General features: G+C 37.1%; 1 long non-coding RNA gene across 1 annotated transcript; it reads left to right on the top strand.

Annotated features, from left to right (window-relative positions):
* Positions 1-476: 476 nt before the first annotated feature.
* On the top strand, positions 477-1,242 carry LOC149231798 (uncharacterized). The gene is made up of 4 exons (XR_016247479.1): positions 477-553; positions 681-752; positions 880-951; positions 1,134-1,242. It is a non-coding gene; the product is annotated as an uncharacterized LOC149231798 (long non-coding RNA).
* The last annotated feature ends 5,939 nt before the right edge of the window (positions 1,243-7,181 follow it).

Raw genomic sequence — 7,181 nt, 5'->3', positions numbered from 1 at the left:
TGTTGACGGTCATTCATACTTTTTTTTGTATTGTACAACTCGAAATTTTCCTGTTCTCGGTCTCAGTTCTTTAATTTTTTTTTTTTACTATGTAGTTATATCGGTTAGGAGTGTTACAAAATGGCTCATGAAAAACTCTTGAAAATCCCTTTAAAGAAATGTTCACCCCTCCTATCTAGGAAAGTCTCTTTTCAAGCGTTTATCTGTCCAAACAAAATTGACTGTTCAACTACAAGTTGGTTAAAGCAGATCTCACCATATGCAACACTCGTAGTCTGGTTCAAGATGCATAGATTACTTTACTATAGATAATTGTTAAGTATTATGCTGAAAACAATTGTCTTTTGAGAAGATATCTGATGCTGAACCAAGCTGCTGTGTGCGTCTAAACGTCCCTCTAGTCAAATCTACAAGTCATCATTCTCATGGTTTATATTTCATAGAAACCGCTGACTTGATTTGATCTTCGATGTTGCTGCAGAGATGTCTCTTTAAATTATTTATATGGAGGCATTCCCTTTTCAATATCGAAGTTGAAACAACTAGAACAACTGTAAGTATCCTAACATTTTGCACTTGCTCGCTATTGTAAAGAATTTATCTTAATTTGTAGATGTTTTTGTATTTTGCCCTATCTTAGAAGGGAGTGAAAGCTCCTGACACATTGATCAAATTTACAGGATTGTGAAGAATAACCAGTTAATGGGGCCTATACCTTCAACGTTGTCTCAGATTCCAAACTTGAAGAAAATGTAGGTTGGGAATACTATTTTGGATTCTACTCTCTTTGCTGCCCTTTACTTGTCAAAGAACTGCATAGGATGTGTAAACTCTGGATTCTGGAGGAGTATCATTTAACAATGCTTTTGCATTTTTTAGGGATTTTGCAGACAATCAATTAAGTGGGGAGATCCCCAGGCTTATCTATTGGAATGAAGTTTTGCAATATTTGTAAGAGTCTGGGTTCTTTATGAGTTTTCCTGGGCTTATCGTTCTCTCACTAAGCAAAATTTGTTTTTATTTTCCTGTTAAGGTTTGGAAGAAGCATTTGTGTTAATAGTACTGTTCTTAGGTTTGCAAACTAAATTTGGCGCCCATTCTTTTTGAAATGGGCATATTGTTATCGTTTCCAGGGGGCTGCGCAACAACTTCTTAGTTGGGACTCTTTCCCCTGACATGTGTCAATTGACAGGATTGTGGTTCTTGTAAGTCACAATACTTCTGTCTTGTGGAGTAGATGCAGAATTTTTGAAAGCTTTCTTTCTTCAAATTAATTCTGCATATGAAACCCATCAAAACTCGCGGTCACAGAGCATTGATCTTTAAATTTATGTATCTCGATGCAGTGTTTTCAGTGCATTAAAGAATTTTACCTGAAGGATTCTTCGTGGTAGCTTAAATGTTTCTAAATAGTTGATCTCTGTTATGCAATGATGTGCGAGGCAACAACTTGTCGGGGACCATTCCTGAGAATATTAGCAACTATACAAGCTATGCAGTTTTGTATGTTTTCTGATTTTCTCAACTGGATTTTAAATGAACAAACGGGTGTAAATGTATGATTTGATGCAAGACTCGTGATCTCAATTACTTACTGAATTGGGGCTGGTATTCTTATCAGGGACTTGTCATACAATCAACTTACTGGAGAGATCCCCTTCAATATTGGGTTTCTACAAGTGGCTACTCTGTAAGTGGAGATATTTCTAGGACTGAACTATGTTCTAGTATCAGGAATTTTGTGTTGAATAGGCAGGGATATGAGATTATGCAGGTTGTCTAACTAATGCAATTCATTGCATGGTATGCACTATTCAACCGACATCATTAATTTGGTTGCTTTAGTTGTCCTACCCTAATTTTAAAGTGGTTATCCTAGGTCGTTAAAAGGAAACACGTTGACTGGAAGGATACCTGAAGTAATTGGTGTCATGCAGGCTCTTACTGTTCTATAAGTACAGTGTTTTCTGGATCTCAACTTGTCCAAAATTTTCCTGTGATTTGATTAAAGTATAATCTCTTACATTTAATTGCATGGAAGCCTAGATCAATAAGAATCCATAATGATTTTGGATATTGTCAATATATTTCTTATGCAGAATCAATCAATATTCCTTCATTCATTGATAAATGTTTTGTGACCTTTGGCAAAAACTTGATTATGTAATTATGGTGTAAGCTTTAGTGTACTGATACAATTAATATTTATTACAGGGATTTGAGTGATAATCATCTTTACTGGAACAATTCCTCCGATTCTAGGCAACTTGACTTACATTGATAAACTGTGAGTTGCTTGCATAGTTAATGCTCAAATTGTTCCCATCTGGGTTTGTGAAAGTCCATTACTTTTTGACTATAAATTTCCTTTATGTTCAATTTTCAAGAAGCTGATTCTCTTGTTCTTTCTTTTGCACTACTTAGATATTTACACAGTGATAATCTCACGGGATCTTTTCCGCCAGAATTTGGGAACATGACAAAGCTGGGATACCTGTAAGAGATTCCAATCACATATTTTGTGATGATTAATATGTAAGAAATGGAAACTGGACGTGCCTGATAAGAAATAGCTCTTTGATAGTCAACGGTTGTATGCATATGCAGGCAGCTAAATGAAAATCAGCTGACTGGGCAAATTCCACCTGAGCTGGGGAATTTGGAACAGCTGTTTGAATTGTAAGTTTGTGTCCAGACCTTTTTCTAGAAAGTGGAGATAAAAATGATAGAAATATCTTGAAACCTCCCATACACTAAACATTAATCTATGATATCTTTTGGATTCTTGCTGTAATATTTAACATTCCAAGGTTGTATTTTTTTGAGACATAAATCTTGCCAGAAATCAACTTGAAGGTTCGATCCTAGAGAATATTAGTTCATGTGTTGCTCTCATTTTCTTGTAAGTGATATAATCTTCAAGCCAAGTGATGAATTTGCGGAGCATAATTTCCCACTGGCTAACAATATTAACGCTGTGCCTTCACTGCCCTTTGTCCTGTAGCAATATGCATGGCAACCGTTTGAATGGAACTATTCCTTTGGAATTTCAAAAACTTAATAGGCTAACTTATTTGTAAGTAATCCTGGGCCATATTCTAAATTGACCTATAACATAATGAGTTTTTGAATTGCATTAAGCATATTCAATGTGACTAACGGATAACATTGCTGCTTTTATAGAAATCTGTCCAACAACAATATCACGGGAACAATTCCTGTAGAGCTGGGGCATATTATAAATTTAGACAGATTGTGAGTTTTAGTTATTCTAGTGTCTTGGTACATTCATCTTGATGCCCAGATGCCCAGTGAGAAGACCGTTGGTCGCGGAGATGATGCCTTCAACACTTTCTTCAGCAAAACTAGAGTTGAAAGCATGTTCCCCCTGCTGTATTTGTCAATCTGGAGCCGATTTTCATTGACGAGTAACCTGTAAACTGGCCAGCAGATGCCAACAGATGTTCAGCTTGTTGGAGCCAGTTGAACATCGTAATAGAGATGGCAAACAATCGCGGACGGCTTGGCCAGTGGAATATTTGTCGTATCATGATCAAGGGGGTATGAATTCCAAAGAACCTGTTGATGGAAATTCCCAAGCAAAATTATGTGAAATGAAAAATTTATTGAGACCATTAGGCACGTCTATTTATGACGGAAGTATGTGACTCGAACAAGAGATGTCATATCTCTAATATTGCAAGAATTTTTAGACCATGAACTCAAATTCATTGAAATGCAGTAGCATAATAGTGAATTGTAAAAATTAAAGATTCAATGTGGGTAGTCACTAATCTAATTTAATTAGGTTAATGAAGTAAATTATTACAGGATTGGATTAACTGATGAACTGGTGGAGTTCTTGGGATTGGTGGAGTTCTTGGGATTAGCGTAGCCCTAAAAGCATGCCACGAGTTTCAGGAAATGGTGTTCTTATTTAATTATATTCAGGGCATGAGAAGGATGCATTGTTTAATAGGGTTCCAGAGCTGATCTTGATCATTTGAGGGAAATTCCTCTTTTATGTTAGAAAATTATATATTACGGAGCAATGGAACACATAAAATATTGCAGAAATATAAACATAGAAAACACATAAAACAAGAGAAACAAATATACGTGGTTCACTCAGTTTGGGCTACGTCCACCTCGAACAGCCAGTCCTTCCTTTCTATTATCCAACAAAATGAAGAGACACAACCTACAACAGATCCACTGTAATATCCTCTGTTTTCTCTCACAGTCTCACCTCTCTGTTTCTCGCTCACATAATACACATCGATTTCACAGCCTCAAATACAATGCCCTCATACAAAGAGAGGGGTTGCCTTCTAGGGAAAAAAAACCCTAAACTAAACATAAGTTCTATCGTCAGATCATCCACTTAATGAACGGCCCAGATTGACTAGAAATTACTATACTTTTACAAGGCAATTTTACATTTGTTTTTGGCTTCGGGGGCGCTGCCCTCGGACCCCTGCGGGGGGGACAAGTCCCCCCCACACTCCCCCACGTGGAGGGGTGTACAAAACTTCTTGGTGTATACATCCGGCTGAAACAAAGACCTCTGAACAATCATGCTCCACACACAACAATCTCCCACTTGGAGAATGATTGTAGCAACTCCACCGCTACTTCATTTGCTGGACAATGACTCCTCTTTGGACATGGTTGTTTTTCATCTTCATCGTCATCCTTGAAGACCAATTGAAACTGAGCATGTTCTCAGTTTCTCCCTGGTTACAACTTTTGTTAGCATCTCTGTAGGATTCTGGCTAGTGTGTATCTTTTCCAGCTTCAACTCTCCATCTTCAACTCTCCATCTTCCAACACTGATCATATGAAATGGTACTTGAGTTGTATGTGTTTAGTCCTGGAATGAAATGCTGAGTTTTTTGCAAGATGAATGGCACTTTGGCTATCACTGTATAATGTGCCCATATCATGCTCTTTACCCAATTCACCCATAAACCTTTGTAACCAAATCATTTCTTTACTAGCCTCTGTAGCAGCAACATACTCTGCTTCTCTTGTTGAAAGTGCAACAACACTTTGGATTTTTGAAACCCAACTGACAGCTGTTCCACCAACAGTAAATACATATCCTGTAGTGCTTCTCCTGTTATCTCTGTCACCTACCATATCTGCATCAACATATCCCTGTAGAGATGTTTGAACCACCAAAGCATAATGCTTGATTTGTGGTACCTTTCAAATATTTGAGAATCCATTTCACTGCCATCCAATGTTCCTTTCCTGGATTGTTCATGTATCTGCTTACAACTCCCACTGCATGTGCAATAGCAGGCCTTGTGCAGACCATTGCATACATTAAGCTTCCAACCGCTGATGCATATGGAACTTTAGACATATAATCCATGTCTTCTTGGGTCTTTGGGCACATTTCCTTACTAAGTTTGAAATGGCTAGCAAAAGGTGTACTAACTGGTTTTGCATTATGCATATTAAATATTTTCAACACCTTTTGTATGTACTCATTCTGAGACAATGTTAATTTGCGATTTTTCCTGTCTCTAGTGATTCTCATACCAAGGATTTGTTTTGCAGCTCCCAAATCCTTCATTGCAAATGAATTTGCCAATTTTCTTTTGAGCACATTTATTTCCTACATGTTAGACCTTGCAATAAGCATGTCATCTACATACAATAACAATATAATATAGCTGTCATTATTTTGCTTTTTCAAATAAACACAATGATCAGAGTGACATCTAGTATAACCTTGTTCAGACATAAATTTGTCAAATTTTAGATACCACTGTCTTGGAGCCTGTTTTAAGCCATACAAGCTCTTCTTCAACCTGCACTCTAGTTTCTCCTTCCCTTTCACCTCATATACTTGTGGCTGTTGCATATATATCTCTTCCTCCAAATCCCTATGGAGAAACGCTGTCTTTACATCTAACTGCTCAAGATGCAAATCTTCAGCTGCTACTAGACTTAAAAAATAGTTCTCTGTTTTCCTCCATCTTCTTCCTTCAGCGTATAAACCCATTTATTCTGCAATGCTGTTTTCCCTGCAGGCAACCTGACTAAGTCCCAAGTTTGGTTATGTGCTAAGGAATCCATCTCTTCTTTCATGGCTTGCTCCCACTTCTTCCTGGTTTCTACCTGCACTGCTTCTTCATAACATTCGGGTTCACCAGAATCAGTGAACAATAAATAATATAATGAATGAGAGTATCGCTCAGGGGGTCTACTTATCCTGATAGATCTTCTAACACCACTTTCAGGTGTTTGGGGTGCCTATTGCTGTTGTGGTGGTTGTTGATTATTATTATTTTCAGGCACCTTTACTTTTTCAGTGATTTCGTCAAGAATTTCATATTCCTTGTTTTTTTTTTCTTGCTTCTTTTCCTGCAATTGATTCTTATACAAGACATTTTCATTGTATATTACATTTCTGCTCTCAATGATTTTGTGATTTTTATACTCATATAAGCGATAACCAAAATCATTAAAACCATATCCAATAAAGGTACATTTATTTGACTTTGCCTCAAGCTTTGTTCTATTTTCTTTATCAATATGGACAAAGTCCTCACAACCAAAAGGCTTTAAAAAATAGTAGTTTACCTTTTTACCTGTCGATGCTTCCTCTGGAACACCACCATCTAAGGAACTTGAAGGCCCTTTGTTTATTAGATAAACAACAGTATCTACAACATCTGCCCAAAACTGTAAAGGCAATCCTGCATGCAATTTCATGTGCCTTGCACACTCCATGATTGTTTTGTTCATCCTTTCTGACACAGCATTTTCTTGTGGTGTTCTTGGAACTGTCTTCTCTCTGTGAATTCCATGCTCTGAACAGTACCTATCAAACTCTTCGCTGCAATATTCACCTCCATTGTCTGATCTAAGACACTTCAATTTCTTTCATGTCTCAATCTCAACCAAAGCTTTCCATTTCTTGAAAGTATCAAACACATCAGATTTATTCTTAATACAATAAATCCAAGTTTTTCTAGTTGCATCATCAATAAAAGTAACATAATAACGAGAGCCATCGAGAGATGATACCTGAGCAGGTCCCCATACATCTGTATGCACAAGCTCTAATTTTTCGCTCTTCTTTTCTTTCCCAACTCTGAGAAATCTGACTCTCTTTTGTTTTCCATAAATGCAATTCTCACAGAAGTCCAAATCAACATTCTTCA

Source organism: Pinus tabuliformis, chromosome J (genome assembly GCF_031772625.1).
Source record: "Pinus tabuliformis cultivar Carrire ecotype Pingquan chromosome J, CPIR1, whole genome shotgun sequence".
Lineage (NCBI taxonomy): Eukaryota > Viridiplantae > Streptophyta > Pinopsida > Pinales > Pinaceae > Pinus > Pinus tabuliformis.
The sequence above is the reverse complement of the archived record's forward strand: the minus strand, read 5'-3'. Positions and strand labels throughout refer to the sequence as shown.